The sequence below is a fragment of the Taudactylus pleione genome, unplaced genomic scaffold (assembly GCF_031769625.1).
Source record: "Taudactylus pleione unplaced genomic scaffold, aTauple2 ptg000537l, whole genome shotgun sequence".
Lineage (NCBI taxonomy): Eukaryota > Metazoa > Chordata > Amphibia > Anura > Myobatrachidae > Taudactylus > Taudactylus pleione.
In genome coordinates this window covers 9,281,788-9,304,595 of record NW_028284939.1, presented here as the reverse complement: position 1 = coordinate 9,304,595, position 22,808 = coordinate 9,281,788, and positions in this window count along the sequence as shown.

The window sequence follows — 22,808 nt, the reverse complement described above, 5'->3', positions numbered from 1 at the left end:
GACAGCCATGCTTGAACCGTGGTATAGAAGCAGGATAGCTGTATGGCCTGGAGTCTCTGTAGACAGCCATGCTTGAACCGTGGTATAGAAGCAGGATAGCTGTATGGCCTGGAGGCTCTGTAGACAGCCATGCTTGAACTGTGGTATAGAAGCAGGATAGCTGTATGGCCTGGAGGGGCCTGCAGACAGCGTTACTTGAAACGTGGTATAGAAGCAGGATAGCTGTATGGCCTGGAGGGCCCTGGAGACAGCGTTGCTTGGACCCAGGGTACTTGGGTCACTTAAAAGCCGGTGAGCAGAATACACGCAGCATGTAGAAAATATAGCTGGAAGTCTGGATGCACAGAGAGCAGCTTGCAAAACCAAAAGTTCTATATAAACACACTAGAACAAGGAAAGGAAAACGGCACTGGAAGGAGTGGTTAGTAATTTATGATTTTGTTCTCGAAATTTACCTATTAAGGAACAAATATATATTTTTTATTCTCATTTAATATATTCCCTAACAGATGATCATAAGACCTCAGTCTAAAAGATCAATATAGGTTAGTCCCTGGTGCTCCCCAGAGTCAGTATATGATATATAAACAAAAGGAAAAGAGAAAAGGACTCTTTGTGGGGGCACACTATAGGTACCGAGATGAGGCTAATATAGCCGGATAAAAATTAACTTTTAATGAAAATATGTTAAAAAGGAGCAATTATAACAAATTAGTGACATACAACAAAAAACATGTAGTAAACTGGAGACTGTAGTCTCTCAGTATAAACTAGGGGTGTGCACCGGCCACTTTTCGTGTTTTGTGTTTTGGTTTTGGATCTGGATCTTTCTTCGTGTTTTGGATCTGGATTGGTTTTGCCAAAACCACCCTTCCGTGTTTTGGGTTCTGGGTTTTGTGTTTTGGATCTGTATTTTTTTTTTAAAAAGCATAAAAACAGCTAAAATCACAGAATTTGTTGGTTTCTCTGCTCCTATGCTATTATTAACCTCAATAACCTTAATTTCCACTCATTTCCAGTCTATTCTGAACACCTCACACCTCACAATAGTGTTTTCATGTCCAAAAGGTTGCACCGAGGTAGCTGGATGACTATGCTAAGCGACACGAGTGGGCGGCACAAACACGTGACCCATCTAGGAGTGAAACTGCAGTGGCAGACAGGATGGCAGTTAGAAAAACTAGGCCCCAAACTGTACATAATGCAAAGAAAAAAAAGAAGTGCAAGATGGAATTGTCCTTGGGCCCTCCCACCCACCCTTATGTTGTATAAACAGGACATGCACACTTTAACAAATCAATCATTTCAGCGCCAGGGTCTGCCACACAACTGTGGCTGAAATGATTGGTTTGTTTGGGCCCCCACAAAACAAGCTGGCAATTAATGTGTCCCTGCACAAACTGGCTCTACGGAGGCAAGATGTCATCCTCATCCTCCTCATCCACCGATTCCTCACCCTCTTCAGTGTGTACATCCTCATCCTCACAAAGTATTAACTCGTCCCCACTTGAATCCACCACCACAGGTCCCTCTGTACCTTCTGGAGGCTGGTCTCCCTGGAAGAGCTGATAATTCATTTTGATGAACATCATCTTCTCCACATTCTGTGGAAGCAACCTCCTACGCCTTTCGCTGACAAGGTTCCCGGCTGCACTAAACACTCTTTCGGAGTACACACTGGAGGGGGGGCAACTCAGGTAAAATAGAGCCAGCTTGCACAGGGGCCTCCAAATTGCCTCTTTTTCCTGCCAGTACAGGTATGGACTGTCTGACATGCCTACTTGGATGCTGTCACCGATGTAATCCTCCACCATTCTGTCAATGGTGACAGTATCATATGCAGTGACAGTAGACATGTCAGAAATTGTTGCCAGGTCCTTCAGTCCGGACCAGATGTCCAAACTTGGTCCTGCCTGCCCTGCATCACCGCCAGCGGGTTGCTTAGGATACCTAAGTTTTTTCCTGGCAGCCCCAGTTGCGGGAGAAAATGAAGAAGGAGCCGTTGACGTGTCACGTTCCGCTTCAGCTGACAGTGTGTTCACCAGCAGGTCTTTGCACCTCTGCAGGCTTGTGTCGGCCGGAAAGAGAGACACCACATAGGCTTTAAACCTAGGATCAAGCACGGTGGCCAAAATGTAGTGGTCTGATTTCAACAGATTGACCACTCTGGAATCCTGGCAAAGCGAATGAAGGGCTTCATCCACAAGTCCCACATGCCGAGCGGAATCGCTCCGTCTTAGCTCCTCCTTCACTTTCTCCAGCTGCTTCTGCAAAAGCCTGATGAGGGGAATGACCTGACTCAAGCTGGCTGTGTCTGAACTGACTTCACGTGTGGCAAGTTCGAAGGGCTGGAGAACCTTGCACAACACGGAAATCATTCTCCACTGCGCTTGAGTCAGGTGCATACCCCCTCCTTTGCCTATGTCATAGGTGGATGTATAGGCTTGTATGGCCTTTTGCTGCTCCTCCATCCTCTGAAGCATATAGAGGGTTGAGTTCCACCGCGTCACAACCTCTTGCTTCAGGTGATGGCGGGGCAGGTTCAAGAGTGTTTGCTGGCGCTCCAGTCTTCGGCACGCAGTCGCTGAATGGCGAAAGTGGCCAGAAATTTTTCGGGCCACCCAAAGCGTCTCCTGCACGCCCCTGTCGCTTTTCAGAAAATTCTGCACCACCAAGTTTATTGTGTGAGCAAAACATGGGACGTGCTGGAATTTGCCCAGATGTAATGCCCGCACAATATTGGTGGCGTTGTCAGATATCACAAATCCCCAGGAGAGTCTAAGTGGGGTAAGCCACTGGGCGATGATTTCCCTCAGTTTCTCTAAGAGGTTGTCGGCGGTGTGCCTCTTACTGAAACCGGTGATACACAGCATAGCCTGCCTTGTAACGAGCTGGCGTTTCTGAGATGCTGCTACTGGTGACGCTGCTGCTGTTGCTGCGTAAGGTGATACATCTACCCAGTGGGCTGTCACAGTCATATAGTCCTTAGTCTGCCCTGTTCCACTTGTCCACATGTCCGTGGTTAAGTGGACATTGTGTACAACGGCATTTTTCAGGACACTGAGGACACTTTTTCTGACGTTTCTGTACAGTCTCGGTATCGCCTGCCTAGTGAAGTGGAATCTAGACGGGATTTGGAACCGGGGACACACTACCTCCATCAATTGTCTAAATCCCACTGCACTAATGGCGGATACCGGACGCACGTCTAACACCAACATAGCAGTCAAGGCCTCAGTTATACGTTTTGCTTCAGGATGACTGCTGTCGTACTTCATCCTCCTCGCTAAGGACTGTTGGAGGGTCAATTGTTTAGTAAAAGTAGTGGTGTTCCTACTTCCTCTCTGGGATGATGAACGACTCCCAGCAGCAGCAACAGCAGCAGCGGCAGCAGTAGGCGTAGCAATGCAGGATCCTCCAGAGGAATCCCGGATAGGAGAGTCAGTCATGCCAGTGACATGGCCTGCAGGACTACTTCCGATCCTGACTAAGGAGGAAATTGACGAGGAGGGAGTTGACGGTGTGGTTTGCAGGCGCTTGGATACAACAGGACAACGGGATTTAGGTGTCCCTGGACTGCTTACGGTCTTAGCCAAAGTTTCTGAACTTGACAGTAACTTTTTATGAACGCGCTGCAGGTGCCGTATAAGGGAGGATGTTCCTAGGTGGTTGACGTCCCTACCCCTACTTATTTCACCTTTACATATGGTACATATGGCAAGACAGTTGTTGTCCGGATTTGGATAGAAATATTGCCAGACCAAAGAGGTGGAATGTTTGGTCTTCTGCCCAGGCATGACCGTGATGGGCTTTTTCATCCCACGGACAACAACTGTCTCCCCCGGAGCCTGATTTAAACAAACCACATCACCATCAGAATCCTCCTCGCCAACTTCCTCCTCAGCGTCAGCTACACCAGTATCCTCATCCTGTTGTACTTCAACAGTGACATCTTCAATTTGCATATCAGCAAGTGGACTGTGGGTGCTCCTTTCAGCACTTGCAGGGGGCGTGCAAATGGTGGAAAGAGCCACCTCTTCCCGTCCAGTGCTGGGAAGGTCAGGCATCGCAACCACCACCACACTTGGACTCTCCTTGGGGATTTGTGATATCTTCTTAGAAAGCACAGTTCTTCGCTGTGCTTTTGCCAGCTTAACTCTTTTGATTTTTTTAGTGGGAGGAGGGCTTCCATCGTCATGTGAAGCTGAACCACTAGTCATGAACATACTAGGAATCGACCTTAGCCGTTCCTTGCCACTCCGTGTCGTAAATGGCATATTGGCAAGTTTACGTTTCTCTTCAGCTGATTTAAATGTCTTTTTCAAGGTCATTTTCCTGAACTTTGCCATTTGGGATTGTATGTGCCCTCTACTATGACATTGGGCATCGGCCTTGGCAGACGACGTTGATGGCATGTTATCGTCTATGTCATGACTAGTGGCAGCAGCTTCAGCACTAGGAGGAAGTGGTTCTTGATCTTTCTCTATTTTATTTTTATCGGAGAAAGTTTGGTCCTCCATTTATGTTATATCGATTTGATATATACGTGCGGCTAAACACAGAAAATAATTTTTTTTTTGGTTTGGACTGGAGTGTACTTTGTGGGTTACAGCACCCTTTAACGGTCAAGCCAGCCGGCCCTTTACTTATGACACAGGCGCACTCTTGGCACTACTTTGTTGATGCACGTGCGGCTACTGCGCACACAATTCACAAACACAGAAAATAATTTTTTTTTGGTTTGGACTGGAGTGTACTTTCGGGGGTTACAGCACCCTTAACGGTCAAGCCAGCCGGCCCTTTACTTATGACACAGGCGCACGCTTGGCACTACTTTGTTGATGCACGTGCGGCTACTGCGCACACAATTCACAAACACAGAAAATAATTTTTTTTTGGTTTGGACTGGAGTGTACTTTCGGGGGTTACAGCACCCTTTAATGGTCAAGCCAGCCGGCCCTTTACTTATGACACAGGCGCACGCTTGGCACTACTTTGTTGAAGCACGTGCGGCTACTGCGCACACAATTCACAAACACAGAAAATAATTTTTTTTTGGTTTGGACTGGAGTGTACTTTCGGGGGTTACAGCACCCTTTAACGGTCAAGCCAGCCGGCCCTTTACTTATGACACAGGCGCACGCTTGGCACTACTTTGTTGATGCACGTGCGGCTACTGCGCACACAATTCACAAACACAGAAAATAATTTTTTTTTTGGTTTGGACTGGAGTGTACTTTGTGGGTTACAGCACCCTTTAACGGTCAAGCCAGCCGGCCCTTTACTTATGACACAGGCGCACTCTTGGCACTACTTTGTTGATGCACGTGCGGCTACTGCGCACACAATTCACAAACACAGAAAATAATTTTTTTTTGGTTTGGACTGGAGTGTACTTTCGGGGGTTACAGCACCCTTAACGGTCAAGCCAGCCGGCCCTTTACTTATGACACAGGCCACGCTTGGCACTACTTTGTTGATGCACGTGCGGCTACTGCGCACACAATTCACAAACACAGAAAATAATTTTTTTTTGGTTTGGACTGGAGTGTACTTTCGGGGGTTACAGCACCCTTTAACGGTCAAGCCAGCCGGCCCTTTACTTATGACACAGGCGCACGCTTGGCACTACTTTGTTGATGCACGTGCGGCTACTGCGCACACAATTCACAAACACAGAAAATAATTTTTTTTTGGTTTGGACTGGAGTGTACTTTCGGGGGTTACAGCACCCTTAACGGTCAAGCCAGCCGGCCCTTTACTTATGACACAGGCGCACGCTTGGCACTACTTTGTTGATGCACGTGCGGCTACTGCGCACACAATTCACAAACACAGAAAATAATTTTTTTTTGGTTTGGACTGGAGTGTACTTTCGGGGGTTACAGCACCCTTTAACGGTCAAGCCAGCCGGCCCTTTACTTATGACACAGGCGCACGCTTGGCACTACTTTGTTGATGCACGTGCGGCTACTGCGCACACAATTCACAAACACAGAAAATAATTTTTTTTTTGGTTTGGACTGGAGTGTACTTTGGGGGTTACAGCACCCTTTAACGGTCAAGCCAGCCGGCCCTTTACTTATGACACAGGCGCACGCTTGGCACTACTTTGTTGATGCACGTGCGGCTACTGCGCACACAATTCACAAACACAGAAAATAATTTTTTTTTGGTTTGGACTAGAGTGTACTTTCGGGGGTTACAGCACCCTTTAACGGTCAAGCCAGCCGGCCCTTTACTTATGACACAGGCGCACGCTTGGCACTACTTTGTTGATGCACGTGCGGCTACTGCGCACACAATTCACAAACACAGAAAATAATTTTTTTTTTGGTTTGGACTGGAGTGTACTTTGGGGGTTACAGCACCCTTTAACGGTCAAGCCAGCCGGCCCTTTACTTATGACACAGGCGCACGCTTGGCACTACTTTGTTGATGCACGTGCGGCTACTGCGCACACAATTCACAAACACAGAAAATAATTTTTTTTTTGGTTTGGACTGGAGTGTACTTTTGGGGGTTACAGCACCCTTAACGGTCAAGCCAGCCGGCCCTTTACTTATGACACAGGCGCACGCTTGGCACTACTTTGTTGATGCACGTGCGGCTACTGCGCACACAATTCACAAACACAGAAAATAATTTTTTTTTGGTTTGGACTGGAGTGTACTTTCGGGGGTTACAGCACCCTTTAACGGTCAAGCCAGCCGGCCCTTTACTTATGACACAGGCGCACGCTTGGCACTACTTTGTTGATGCACGTGCGGCTACTGCGCACACAATTCACAAACACAGAAAATATATTATTTTTTTAGCACTTGGGGGGAGCACCCCTGATGGACAGAGCACCCCCTGGACAACACTACAGCACTCCTTTAGGACTGGGACACTGCACAGGACTTTGGAGTGGACACAGCCCCTATGGAGAACTGACTGCACAACACAGTCCAGCCAGCCCCTATGGACTTTGAAGTAGTGGACACAGCCCCTATTAACAACAGCAGCACAGCACAACACAGCCAGCCCCTATGGACTTTGAAGTAGTGGACAACAGCAGCACTACACTACACTACACTACACAGCCCTAACTCCCACCCTCCCTCTTCACTGTTCACAGCCGAGTGAGAAAATGGCGCCGACGCGGGTACCTTGTATAGGATCGAAAACCCGCGAGACTCGGAAGGCGGGATGATGACGTTTTGCCTCGATTTCAGATCCGAGTCAGGCGGGAAAAGTCGAGCCTGACTCGGATCGGACTCGGATCGGGGGGGCTCGGGGGGGTTCGGATTTCAGAAATCCGAACCCGCTCACCCCTAGTATAAACATACAACTACACAACACAAAACATATAATATATGGGAGACTGTCGTCTCATGAACATTAATTAGTGGAGATATATTCCTCCTGGAATTAACAAAAAGCCAGGCGAGATAACTGAGAATTCAATAGAAATAAATGTAATGCTGATTCAGCAATATGATACAACGCCAGTAAAACACAGACCAGGCATTTAGAAATGATACATGTGGTACATCTGTTTCATAGTCATTAATCGGTACTAATGCCTACATGCACTTGATCAATTAGCAGAAAGACCTGGGTCCCTGACATTTATCAATTAGCAGAAAGACTGTATATTAGACAACCCAGTGCTGATGTCTGAATTACCAATAAAGTGATTGGCCAGAGAATCAAGAGGTAACTGATGTAACACATATAATACAGTACCATCTAATGACATAGTGGCCATTTAACATATCGCCAGCATCACATTGGAAAACACATGTATGACAATTATTGGTCTAAGATATGTACACACTGCTGCAGTCAAAATGTCAAAAGGTAAAAAAGGTAAACTGGTAGGGTTCGTGGCCGTCTGCCCTGATGCGCCTGGCAGTGCAGGGGGTGTATGCCACTTACCTGATCAGTCTGCAGTCCAGTGATGCAGTCTGTGCTAGTGTCAGTTGCACGAGTACATGCCGCTGTGCCTGGGGAAGAAACCGGCGCCACGTGTGCGCATCACTCATGTACTCGTGCAACTGACACTAGTACAGACTGCATCACTGGACTGCAGACTGATCAGGTAAGTGGCATACACCCCCTGCACTGCCAGGCGCATCAGGGCAGACGGCCACGAACCCTATCAGTTTACCTTTTTTACCTTTTGACATTTTGACTGCAGCAGTGTGTACATATCTTAGACCAATAATTGTCATACATGTGTTTTCCAATGTGATGCTGGCGATATGTTAAATGGCCACTATGTCATTAGATGGTACTGTATTATATGTGTTACATCAGTTACCTCTTGATTCTCTGGCCAATCACTTTATTGGTAATTCAGACATCAGCACTGGGTTGTCTAATATACAGTCTTTCTGCTAATTGATAAATGTCAGGGACCCAGGTCTTTCTGCTAATTGATCAAGTGCATGTAGGCATTAGTACCGATTAATGACTATGAAACAGATGTACCACATGTATCATTTCTAAATGCCTGGTCTGTGTTTTACTGGCGTTGTATCATATTGCTGAATCAGCATTACATTTATTTCTATTGAATTCTCAGTTATCTCGCCTGGCTTTTTGTTAATTCCAGGAGGAATATATCTCCACTAATTAATGTTCAAGAGACGACAGTCTCCCATATATTATATGTTTTGTGTTGTGTAGTTGTATGTTTATACTGAGAGACTACAGTCTCCAGTTTACTACATGTTTTTTGTTGTATGTCACTAATTTGTTATGATTGCTCTTTTTTAACATATTTTCATTAAAAGTTAATTTTTATCCGGCTATATTAGCCTCATCTCGATACCTATAGTGTGCCCCCACAAAGAGTCCTTTTCTCTTTTCCTTTTGTTTATAAAACCAAAAGTTCCACATGAAAACTCTATAGCCGACAGGGCGGCGACAGTCCAGGAAGTTCAAATAGGATCAGCTGCCAATGAGGCAACACTAGGAGGAAACATGTGAAATCCTCTGACGTCTGGGTCTCCTAGCAACCTGCAACCTAGAAGCAGGAGCAGGAGGAGCAGGAGGAATACTGGTGTCGAAGCTGAATAATTGGCTGAGACAAGTTCAGTTTAAAATTTAATCGCGGCGACGCCATCTTGCGAATGGCGGCAAGACTCCATTTTGGAAATGAGATCGCAAGACACCATTTTTGTGGTCAGCGTCAATTCAAGTTATAACTCAGGAGCTAAGAACAGATGGCAATGTTTTTGTTAACCTACCAAGGGCAACTGGAAAAACAAGCTTTCTGAGTAAAAGTAAATAAGAAGAGACAATGGGTATTTTTACATACAAATTGGGAATCCCTGGATGCAGATAAAGTATAGTTGTGGCAATTGTAATATAATATCTACACAATTGGATTTGTCTGAATCCTAGACAAGATGGCCCCAAATTCCACAGCTTGAGGTGGTAATACATTTGCATTTCACACAAGAGTCTGTGAGAACAAAAGAGGTTTTGTTTTCCTTTGAACACACAACAGGTGGGGGCCTGCTGACAGAGGGCATGTAGAACTACAACCCTCAGCCATCCACACTGCTGGATGTTCACTTCGTGTATATTATGCACTTAAATCTCACCCATTAATAACTAGCGTCCTTATATCAAACCCCGAATACCCACACACTACATATTCGCACACAAGGTTCCATTAGCATCAAATTGTATGATTCAAGTTGGATAAGTTCGTTTAAATGCTAAGAAATAGAGGTTTTTGATATCTAAGGTATTATACATGATAAGCAAGGTGTGTTTGGTTTTGTTCTGATGCGTACGCTTTTTACAGAATCCCGGTGTTATCGGTGGAGAGATCGCATCATGCAAACTCAAGTTACGGATCGCAGAACTTAAAAGCAACAAAATGTTTAGTTGATGGAATGTTACAGGAGGCGTTACCAGAAAGACTCCGGCTGTTAGAGGCAGGGAAAGTCTATTTGAAACAACCTGTTAAATGTGTCGTTACATATGCTTCTCCTCTGGGAACCAATGAGATCAGCAGGAAGTTCCCCCTTTGTCCTGTTTCAGTCTGGGGGAGAATAAATACATGTGTCCGAACACTGGTTTGCCAGTTCATGCTGAATTTTGGGTGAACTGAGGATATCTAGTCAGAAGTCTATCTCTGGGTCCAGAGGCGCAGCGTATGTATAACCGTACTTGGGTCTGTATTATTTCCTTTTACGCCTAACTTGTGTATGTATAGATTGCGTGTAACTGACTGTACTTTTACCTGAATAATACTTGTGCATTGGAAACACAGATTCCACTCCTGTCTTTATTTGCGGTTAAACTGCGTATGCAATTAGCGTTCTGTTTAGAGGTTTTAGGCAGGGTTTTATCTTAGAGGTTCTAGGCAGGTGAATCTTAGAGGTTTATAGGAAGGAATATATTAAAAGGTTTATTTACAAATTCTACACTGGCAGGAGACAAGTCCTGGGCTGGACTTGTAACAGGTATTTCCAGGCAGAGTCCTCATATCAGTTAAGCACTGTTGCTTTCAAAGTGGGAACCAACTACACTGGGCCACGATCTGGGTCCTCACTAAATAAATTCCAACACAAGTCCGGTGGGGATCCTTGACTCTGTGCACGTGTATTTGGTTGTGCCAATTTCACCTGTTTGCAGTTATGATCTATGTGCATGTATGTACTCTGATACACTTGCTGTCTGGTTTTGAGCTCCGGGGTTATTGCATCTACTCCGTGTATCCCATTGCATGCTAGGCGCTGTTCCCACAGTTCCAATGCATTTGTGTATATTAGTGCATGGTACGCACTGTTTCCACAGTGCCAACACATCCATGCTTCTCATTGCATGCTACGCGCTGTACAAACAGTGCCAATGCATTGGTGCGACTTGTTACACACTATCAAAGAGTCTCCTTTCCATCAAGGTGTAAGTCTCCTGTAGTCTTCTGGCTTAACCTGGCGTTTTCTTCTGTCTTTCTTCTGCCGCCATTTCTGGTTTTCTGTCTTCCAGCGTGATGTCTTCAGTGCTTCTTTGGAATTGCTCCCCTCAATCGTCATACTGTCTTTGAGTTGTTTGCACAGGCTAATAAAAGCCAGAGCGAGCGGGCGAGCAATGACACTGCTCACCATTGCCACTCCTGAATAGCTGCCGATCCACGAGCCTGCACCAAATGTTAAAAGCAACTCCTCCATCTGTGCCGGGATCCGATGCCCGGTCTGGTGGATTTCCAGACTGTCTGGAGTAATCCCAGATAGGTGGTACCTCCTCTGAAGCTAGGTCGTCGAGGTCGTCTATGCCCAGAGTAGGTCACAATATGTACATGGTATAATGGTAGCGCTACCACCTTTTCATTTTCATACTCCCTGTCAGGGGCATGACCAGGGACCATAAGCCAAAACTGCTGTAGAGTTACAACACTTTTATTTGCCAGGCCATTATCTAAGAGCCAATCATGTCCTTTGATATGCCTCTGAGCCCCTTTATGACCCTTTATATGCTTCAGAGCTGCTTAAAGTCCTGAAATGCCAAATAGAGCCCCCTCATATCTGTTTATATAAACTGGAGGCAACTGTGGACATTTTTACAGAATATGAAGTACTGTTTTATCCACACTTTGTCCTGCCACCCCACCTGAAAAATATGCTCCTCTTTATATGAATACAATAGGGATGTAGATGATAATTGATCCATCTTTAAATCAAATGACAAGCTCTATCCCTTAAAAACGGGATGTAGTCAGGAAGCCGACGGTCGAAATACTGACCGCCGGCTTCCCGACAGTGAAAGCCTGGCATGGGACTAATGGTAGGCGTCTAAAAACCGACGCCTATCATTAGCCCCACGCTGAAATTCCGACACCCGGCATACCGAACGTAGGTAAGCCTGGCACCGGGAGCTCATAGCTGCAGGGGGGGTGGGGGGGGTGGGAGGGCTAGGGTTAGGGACTCCCGGGGGAAACTTAGGGTTAGGCACCCCCTGGGAGGGTTAGGGTTAGGCTAGGGGAAGGGGGGGCTAGGGTCAGGCACCATCAGGGGGGAGATTAAGGTTAGGCACCCCCTGGGAGGGTTAGGTTTAGGGTGCGGGGAGGGGGGTTAGGTTTAGGCACCCCTGAGGGGAGGTTAGGGTTAGGCACTAGGGGGAGGTTAGGGTTAGGCACCCTTAAGGGAGGGTTAGGGGGGGAGAGGAGAGGGTTAGGGTACTTTCTTACCTTAGTCTGGATCTTCATCTGTTGGCCTTCCGGAGTCAGGATATCATCTGCCGGGCTTAGGTCCGGCGGTAATACATACCGATTCCTTTAAGAACAAGTATGATGGTAAATGATCAGAGAGAGGGAGAGCAGTGGGGATGAAGTGGCGGAAGAGAGAGACAGTGGTGGTGAGTGACTGCCACTACGAGGCATTACAACTAGTTCCCTATATTACGTAGGGAATGCCATACTTTCTATTTCTGTCATTAAGCAGAATTAAATCTCTCTCTCGTAGACATTGCCCCTATCTTCCCATACACACTGCCGTCATCCTACCAGACATACTGCCCAAGATCCCGTGTAATGGTTTTCTTGGCTTTACTGAGCCTCAAGTACCTGGTCTATCCAGGCATATAGCACCAGCGGCTACTAGGTGCATTGTTCTATGCGTCTCTCATCTTATCTGGTGAGTCGCTGTCAGTGCATCAGCTGGACCCTCCTTAGCGTCGGCCAGCTGGGTGTTAAAATTTGTGGGTGTCTGAGCCAGGAGGCACCCCGCTCTCGGCCGGCAGCACTGCCATCTAGGTGATAGGGAACAATCCTAAATTGTGATGTCACTATATACACCTTATGTACAACAACAAAAAATACAAATAAATAACTATAAAAATATAGCTAAAAATTCTATATTGCTCCTAAACAAATAATTAATAAAATGACATGGTATAAACAGTGTCGAACAGTAAATTTACCTGCCCTACCCATTCACATGAAATCTTATGGCCTGGATGTAGAAATTAGAGAAACATTACAAGTGGAAATAAATGGCTTTAAATATGTCATTATAAAAGATAAAAGACAAAAATAATCAAAGTAAAAAAAAAAAATCAACAAAACCCTTTTAAAGTTGAGTTAATCAAAAACTATTTATACCCAGATGAAATGGGGAAAAAAAAAGTTAATTACAAAAACTTCAAACTTTTCAGAAATAATATGTTTTAATGTGATCAATTTGCGGTATACTTCAAACAGTTTTCTTTATATTGCAATTTTTGTGATATTTTAGTATTTTTGTCCCCGTTTTATTTCAAAGCCTTTTTTTATCTTTTCCTCACTCTTCATAGAACATGGGCTGACTTATTTATTTACTTTATATTAGCACTCTGTGATATTGTTTATAACATTATCTAAGCTATAAAATAAAGTATAATATAGTTATAAATTACTGCAAATTAGGAAGTCATGATTTTCTTCTAGAGGCAAACTTCATGTACAGTATATTCCTACATTAATGAAATAGCAAACAAATTATTATTAGTAATTACTATAATATAACTCAGATAAAGCATTGATGGTATATTTTTTCTGAGATTATTATTATTATTATTTATCATTTATACATTTAGAGAATTCATATATTAAAAAAATGATCATACAGTATGTAATTTAGTTCCTGGACATAATTTAGCCATGGAAGTTGGAACATAAGTTACAGTTAGAGTAGGGTCTGGCTTCTGTATATTAAATCATAAGGGGGAGATTTAAGTCTGGGCCATGTGCTGTTGCAATATTTGGCTGTGCACATCATTGTGTATTATGGTAGCCAAACATAGGTCATTTTCCTGCGCACCTCTATGGGATGCAAGGGAGAATTAGCATAGGTAACAGCCCGGAGAGGAGTTGCTGCTGATAGTTTTGGGGGGCGGGGCTGGACTGAAGCCATCATTAGGCCGCACCCCTTCATGGGAGAAGACCGTGATTCGCGGGTCCAACAAGAGGGGGTGGGGCTAAATGTTGCAATTTAGCTGATTGGATGCTGTGGGTAACTTCTCCACCTGTCCTGTTTAGAAGAACATCTCCCACTGGGGAGGAAAAGGGAGCGTTCTGGACAATTCCTCCACCCTCATCCCTGTAACACTTCCACTCATGTCCACTACTGTCAGCTATAGCAGCGCAGGAGAGCAGCGGCGTACGGCACATCAGGACAGCGAGAGAACGTAGACCATTGCTGCTCAGCGGCAACAGCCTCCCTCCCTGCTGGGGAGGATCCGGAAAAAGCCTCTGAGCAGCAATCTCTGCTCTCTCTGCACTGGTGTGCCGCATGCTGCCACTCTGCTGTGGTGCTATAGTGGACAATAGTAGTGGACAGGAGAAAGTGTTACCGGGGGAGCTCGCCATTATCTCCCCGACCAGATCAGCCACTGTGCTCAAGCACCTACCTAGCCGACTCCTATGCAGCTAACTGTGGACCTCATTCAGAGCCGCTCGCTATTTGCGGTCGTTCGTTTAAAAAAAAGGGGTGGCTATTCAAATGAACCGTTCGCACTTTGCGGTCTGTTCACGCCTCTAAGTCTGAACGAGCGAGCAAAACTTGCAGTCGACATTTTGAAAAATACGCCCCCTGGCCGCTCGCATCATACGTCATGTCCACTATTTATTAGATTAATCGAGTACATCGAACAGCGTATGAACTGCTCGCTATTCTTGTGGTTGGTTTTTCAACCGCTATTTTGTAGTTCTGACTAAAAAAAAAACAAGTGACGTGGTCGCTGACGCTGCTGTATTAATTATGCACACCCATAAAACGCCCGTTTTGACCTTTAAGCACGCCTGTGTTCTGAATTCCACTCCCCGTTTTCAAGCACCTTCCCCTGTTACCACCCACATACGCCTCCTCCTGTCACTCAAAATAGCAGACATTCGCTATTTTGCGAACAAACGATTTTCTGCCGCACTGACTGGTTCGCGCATGCGTATTACAATCCGTACACATGCGCAGTTGTGCAAACATCGCTCAGTGCGAACGAGCGGCCGCTTATGAGCGGCTCTGAATCAGGCCCAGTGTCCCATGCTGTAGAGTCCAAATGAGCATCCAGTACCAGTATGCCAGTGTGTCACAACGCGCCGAAATCTAGTGTTCACTTAGCGGGTCCAGCCATAAAATGGAGTTTCCGAGGACAGACAGATGCCAGTTATAGGTCCCAATGCAATCACTGGCGTTCTTGTGCTGGCCTTGTGCAAATTAATCTGACATCCCGTTCCTGACCTCGGCTATTCTCCTGACCTGTTTTTGACTCACCCCTGGTTTTGACTTCTGGATTGCCCATGACCTGATTCAGTCTGTCCACTGGTACCGTGTCTACCCACCTGGTTCCCGACCTATTTTCAGACGACTATGCTCTGCACGCCTTACGGTGCCTAGATCCGTCACCAGTTCCAGTGCCATCAGTTTCGTACACAGCAGAAAGCCACGACCTGAGTGTCGGGCGCCACAAAGCCCAAAGTCCCTGGTGAAAACCACCATCACGCTAGACTGCAAGCCTCTGTTCTGGGTATCAGCCAACCCTACAGTAGGGGTCAGCATTCACTCAATCCCTCTGAGAGTTGTGACACAGTTTTCCTAGTCCTTAAATACTAGTGTACCATTCCGAATAATGTTCTCTGGGCCTGATTCTGCAGGGAACGCAGTTGCTAATACGCACGCGGTCGTCTGATTGTTGCGTACTGCGCATGCATCACAGTGCGTGAACTAGCTGTTGAGTAGCAGTGACTACGCAGACCCATCGCAGAGCGACTGACGGGAAGTGCCGCTGTGGGTGGTGACGGGGCGGGGGGTGGTTGGTTGTTGGCTGAACGCAGGCGTGCCAGTGCGTTTTAACACCGTTGCATGGACATGCACAAATTATCCACTGTGATGCCCTACGCAGCCCGAGGTCTCATAGCGTGCATGGCAGTTAGCAATTCCTGAGTAAGGTCAGAGCTTGTGCAAGTGTGCGTGAGGCTGCGATGGTACTCGATTGTACCGATGTTTTCGCAGTCTTGCTAAACATTACGGATGTGTGTAAGGTAAAGTGAGCGTCCTTATGTTGTGCGGCGGCGGCATTGCGATCACAACGGATTAGCATACTATCGCAGTTGAACTGCGTGCGTAATCGCTATTACAGTTGCGTTCCGTAGGGAATCAGGCCCTCTGTACACTATTGGCAGCATTTAAATAAAGGGTAATAATACATGTGGTTTTGTATTCATAACATACTTACATCTATGCCTTATCTTGATCTAAATACAGATCGGTAGGATCCGCGTCTATTTTATTTTTAAAACAATGTGTTATTTGGCTCATCAGCCCGTTTGCTCCTATTTTGCTGTGCAATGCAGAAGCTGTCAAAAACTTGATAAGAATCTACTTTTATTGAACCCGAAAAGGTCATTTTTGTTGAAGGTTTCCATGGTGATCACAATAAATTAAACATTTGCCGACTTTTGATTTCTTATGTCCCGGAGATGGATGTATTGATATTGATTTCAGAGTTCCTTTAATCTGTTTTTCTGCCGCGCTGAGCCACACGTGACGTTCTATCATCTTAATTCCATTTGCCATTTGTGTATATTTATAGGAAGACGAGTTGAATATCCTAGGAAACGTTTACAAATCATCCCTTTGTTTTGTATCAGGAAAATTCTGAAGCCTGTTCTGCAGCAACCTAACAAATTTCTGTTTTCATATTCTTATAATTTTAATTGTACAGAAACATTTGAAGTCTCAGAACAAAAGAAGCAGAGAAAGTACAAACTGTATAATAGAATTTATGGACAATGCCTTAAAAAAAAAAGAAATATAGTTATTTTATCCAATAGTGACACGTTTACACGAATCGTACGATGGATATGTTCAGTGAAAGCTTGTGCGGAACAATTGGTGTTTGAGTGACAGAAGTTATAGTTCAGCATAAACTACACAGAACAAAAACAGTTTATTGAATAAGTAACCCTCTTCCTCCTGTGTTAGTAATTGTCGGATACATGCTCAGCGGCAATTATAGTCGTGGGCTATTCGTTCATAGGTCTCTGCAACTTTTTCATGCCAGAAAAATGTCAATTTCCTTATTATTCTTCAGGAAGCTGAAGAAAAAAAATCGAAAGGCTTCATTTAAAGTTGAAAAATGCAACCCCAGATTGCAATCAAATCATATAAAGAAACAAAGTGAAAAATAGGAACCAATAAAACAATCCTACATTCCTACATTCCAGCAATTAGCAATGGCAAACACAGGATTTCTGCAGAGGTTTTTCCAAATGCTTAATTTTACAGCAAGCAAATCCTTTGGATTCCGAACCAGGGGTGGATCTACACTGTTCTTTTAGGGTGGGCGATTTAATGATTAATTCCGACTCCTCCTCTTTTCTGTACTGGCACCTCCCCTTTTTGGTCCCAGCTCCTCCCCTTCACATGTTTTTTTTTGCCACATTGATTATTACAATTCATATATGTTTATGTATTCACTATGTGTTAATAATATGTGTCCCACCATCTGCAGAGCAATCTCTCCTATAGGTGTCTCTCCCCCTGCAGAGCACCCTCCTCTATAGGTGTCCCACCCCATGTAGCACAGCACCCACTCCTATAGGTGTCTCACCAACTGCAGAGCCCCTTTTCTATATAAGTGTCCCTTCACCTGCAGTACACTCTCTCCTATAGGTGTCTCAACCATGCAGAGTCACTACTCTACAGGTGTCCCACCCCCTCTCCTATAGGTGTCCCACCCCTGCAGACCCCCCTCTTCTATAGGTGTCCCACCCCAGGTAGCACAACACCCTCTCCTATAGGTGTCCAACCCTCTGCAGAGCCCCCTCCTGTTTAGGTGTTCCACCCCATGATGCAGAGCACTCTCTCCTATAAGTGTCCCACCCCCTGCAGAGCCCCTTACTCTATAGGTGTCCCATACCATGTAGCAGAGACCAGTTCCACTGGTAACACAGCATGTACCTCAGTTCGGGGTAGAGAGTGGTCTCCTCATAGGTGCCATTTCCCAGGAAATGGATGGGGATGTAGTGCAGCTCCGCACCAAGGCCTGAGTTGCTGGAGGCGCAGTGTTGGTCATACCAGCCGATAGCGGATATGGCCACAGAAGCAGAACATCAGGGCTCCCTGGTGGTCTAGTGTCTGCTGGCTAACAGCACCTGGAAGTGCCCGCTAGCCGGAGTAGAGATGACAGCTTCCGGTTTTGCGTTATGAAGTGGGACGCAAATCCTGGAAGCACTACAGCCACTGACAGCAGATGTAGGAATCCGCCTAGGCCGGCCCGGCACGCACTGTGAGTCGGCCTGGCAGATGGGTCATAGGACTACCAGCTTTCCCGCTGGCCTAATCCGCCCCTGCCCCCCACCTACCCCTCTGTGCGAGGAGCCGGCTGTGATCTATTCCTCCCCGGCTCCTGGGTGACAGCCTGTCACTAACACACACCCCTGACTGTGATCGTGCTTACACAGCTGTGGGCACAGCACAGCACAGCTTCTCATCATCTCTCTCTTCTGAATGATGCAGAGAGAGATGATAAAGGATGGACTGTGCTAAGGGGGCGATCGCTCCAATCGCCCCCCCCTGGATCCGCCACTGATCCGAACATACCCAAACTTCTGGGTTCCGAGGTGATCCCAGCCACAGCTAGGATCTACGTGTCTGCCTTGGATCCCTAGCCGAGCCAAAACCTACAGATCCTGCTGTTGGAAAGCAATGGGCTGACTGCCGGCACCCTCTGTCACAGTAAGTGCACTATTGGTGTATCCAACCTGCACTGTATCCGACCCACACTGTATTTGACCTGCACTGTAACCCGCTCTGTTTCCTACCTGCACTGTAACCTGCACTGTATCCGTCCCGCGCTGTATCCGACCCGTGCTATACCAGACTTAGGCTGTACCCGACTTGCGCTGTATCCGATCCGCGCTGTATCGACCCGCACTGTATCTGACCCGCACTGTATCTGACCCGCACTGTATCCAACCCGCACTGTATCCGACACGCACTGTATCTGACACGCACTGTACCCAACCCGCACTGTATCCGACCTGCACTGGCAATCACGACCGCCAGAATCCCGAAGGTAAGTAATGGGGTTGGGGGAGGGTTAGCGTTAGGAGTTAGGCACTCAGAGGGAGGGTTAGGTTTAGTGTGTGGGGAGGGAGAGGTTAGGTTTAGGCACTAGGGGTGAGGTTAGGTTTAGCACTATGGGTGAGGTTGGGGTCAGGCAACGGGAAGGGAGGGAGAGGGGGAGTGTTAGAATACTAACCAAAAAGTGTCGGTATTCTAACCCTGTCGGGATGCCGGTGTCAGAATTTTGAACGCCGGGATCTCGAGTGCCGACATCCTGCTTAGTTTAGCCAGCCAGCCTTTGGCTTATATTTGTTGAACAATATTGTGAACTGTGAGGTGGTCAAAATTGAGTGGAAACTACTGGAAATAAATGTTATTGAGGTTAATAATACTCTAGGAACAAAAAAGGCCCAACTTATGTGATTTTGTCTTTTTTTGCCAATTTTTGGAAAAAATTCAAAACCAAAATCAGTCATGGCGTTTTGGCAAAAGCAAAAGTGGATAACGAATTAGAACCAAAACCAGCAAAAATGGACCGGTGCACATCTCTAGAAATAATACTGACATGTACAGGACCACCATGGCCTGGCGAACGGGGGGGGACTAAGGGGCCCTGAGGTCCAGACGGGCACAAAGCGGTGCCACAGATGGCAGACTCAGTGCTCCAGCCAGCTCGTTACAGCCGCAGGTACCCATGACTGCCGCCCAGCTCCCTTGTAGTCTGGCCCGGGCAGCGCTGGGCTCGATTTGCCGGTGGCTCAGACGCGGCCCGGGCATGACCTTTCAGTAAGCAATGTGGTGGTGTGACGTCATAGGTCACACCCCCGCAGAATGTCCCCATCTGTCAGGCACACAGTGGACTGTGGTGGTGATGGGCTGTGTGTGGAGGAAGGGGCAGAGGAAGAGAGTAGGGGCTGAGGAAGGTGAAGGAGTTTGGGGCTGGGGAAGGTAATGGGACTAAGAGCTGAGGAAGTTGAAGGGGGTTGTGGACTAATAAAGGTGATGGTGGTCTGAGGTTGAGGAAGGTGATGATGGTCTGAGGAAGGTGGTGTTCTGAGGAAGGTGATGATCGTCTGAGGCTGAGGAAAGTGATAATAGTTTGGGGAAGGTGATGGTGGTCTGAGGAAGGTGATGATGGTCTGAGGAAGGTGATTATGGTCTGAGGTTGAGGAAGGTGATGAGGGATTGTTGGGCTGAAGATAGTGATGAGGGATTGTTGGGCTGAAGATAGTGATGAGAGGATGAATTAGAGGAAGGTGATGAGGGACTGAGGATGGCTGGCTACAGACACCATCCCTCCTACCGAAGGGCGTAGGGAGGGCGCCTCCGGTGGAGTGCAAGCTCCAGGCGCCTAAAAGTAAAGTGGGCGTGCAGAATTCCGACTCTGGTGCTGCGTGGCACCTACAGACTAGCCACCCGCAGCTGTCAGTGACAGCCTGAGCCGCGCATAGGCATCCTCACTGTGCGGCCGGCGGCAGCCCTTCACTCACCCACGGCTGGTACCCCCATAGCTGCTGCCACGATTGGGCAGCTCCAATCGGGCAGCTCTACACACTATCTAGCAGTTGCACTCGCAGCTAATGGGGGGAGCTGCTGCGCATGCCCAGCCACAGCAGCTACCCCACATTCCTTTGCGGAGCCTGTCAGTCACCACTGACGGCTCCGCCTCCAGCCCCGCAGCGGCCTGGTCCCAGGACAATCTCAACAAGCAGGTAGCAGCCTGCACATGGACGACGGCAACTTCACAGACAAGCAGCGGGCAGCAGGTAAGTGTTGCCTGATGGACTAACAGACGGACAGTGGGACTGAACTGATGCTGGGGGCTGAATTACACACTGGGGCTGGGGGGATTGATGCTGAGAGATGCACACTGGGGTTGGGGGGAATGAGGATGAGAGACACATTGCAGCTGGGAGGAATGGGGCAGCACTGGGGCTGAGAGAAGCACATAGGGAATGGGGAAATTGGGCTGAGACACACTGGAGTTGGGGGAATAAGACTAAGCCATAGGTGAGCCGGGGGAGAATGGCGCTGCACTGGGGCTGAGAGATGCACACTGGGCCGGGGGAATGGGGCTGAGAGGCACAGGTGAGCCTGGGGATGGAGAGATGCAGTGGGTCCTGTGGAGAGACAAGGGGTACTGGAGATGGAAAGACATGGAGGCCTGGAGATGAAGAGAGACATGGAGCCTGGAGAACCACAGAGGGGTCTGGGGATGGACATGTAGGGGGTCTGGAGTAACATAGGGGGTCTGGAGATACATAGAAATTGTTTGCTCACGGAAATTCACATATTGCCCTGCACAAAAACTTCTGTTACTATATATTAACTGGTTATGATGATGACATTGGTTATGTTTCTACGTAAACAGGCATCTTCCAGACAATGTGATCTCCTACATGAATAGTGAATACCGGCTGAAGCTCAAATTCTTCATGAGGTTCCCTGTTGCAGATAAACCACCATATAGGTAAGAAAAGACTTTCAAACTGACTGGCATTTACGGAATCGGTATGGAATCCCGGCTGCCGCATGGCCCGGCAGTTCGATTCCCGGCAGCGGCAGCCCGACAGATCAGTAGAGCCTGGCAGCGGAAGCCCGACAGCGCTGGAAATCCCAATCGTCCCTAAGGTAAGTATAAGCTAACCTAACCCCCTAACCCTAAGCCTCCTTAGGGGTGCCTAACCCTAACCACCCCCCAAGTGCCTAACCCTAATCCCCCCTCTAAGTGCCTAACCCTAACCCCCCCTTTCCCGCTGCCTAAACCTAAATCCCCGGGGGGGGGGCTAACCCTAAACCCCCCTCCCCCTAGCCTAACCCTAATCCTCCCGGGGAGTGCCTAACCCTAAGTCCCCCACGGGTGCCCTAAACCTAACCCTCCCCCCCTGTGGCTGTCAGCTCGCGGCGCCCGGCATCCCTTTGATCGGCCCTTCGATTGGGATGCCGGGTGCCGGTCTCCCGGCGTCGGGTAAATGACAGGCGTCTAGATATATCCCACGCCGGGATAAAGCAGACGGGAAGCCGGCTGTCGGTATTAAGGCAGCTGGTTTCCCGACTGCATACCGGCCTTTACTTAGTGCAGAGGGATGGGTGCCCCAAAAAACAGAGTCTATCATTCACCAAAATTTCTGTTGCTGGCACTGCTCCCTCAGTGACTTGCAAAAGCCCCTCCAGGCCCTAAAAAGGAGTATCCTGTCATCCCCCTCAGACCCTGACCCCTCAACAGACCCACCTCCATTATGACTGCTTCCAGAAATTTCCCGGGCTGGTTTTCCACCCCAGTCCGCCTCTGCTGTGCGCCCCTCACCAGAGTTGTTGTGCGTGTGACGTCAGGCAGGCAGAGTGTCAGACCGGAGTGTGGAGAGAGGAGCCACGCGGGATGTGCTGCACCTCACCGGGGAAAAAAAAAAAGTGTGTTCTGGCTCACAGGCTCGACTGCACTTTGTTTATAGCCTTAGGCAGGCTAATACAGTATGTACTAACTATATAATTTATAGGGGAGGAAAGTCAGTGGCAGTGCCCCCCCCCACCCTCTGAGTGTAACAGGTCCCCATCCCTTATATTTATTATTGCGCCCATCAGTCAGTGTCTTGTTGATTATATAGTCAGGTGCATAAATATTGGGACATGGACAGAATTTTCATATTTTGGCCTCTATTCACCACCACAATGGCTTTGAAATGAAACAAACAAGATGTGCTTTAACTGCAGACTTTCAGATTTAATTTGAGGGTAATTACATCCAAATCGGGTGAACGGTGT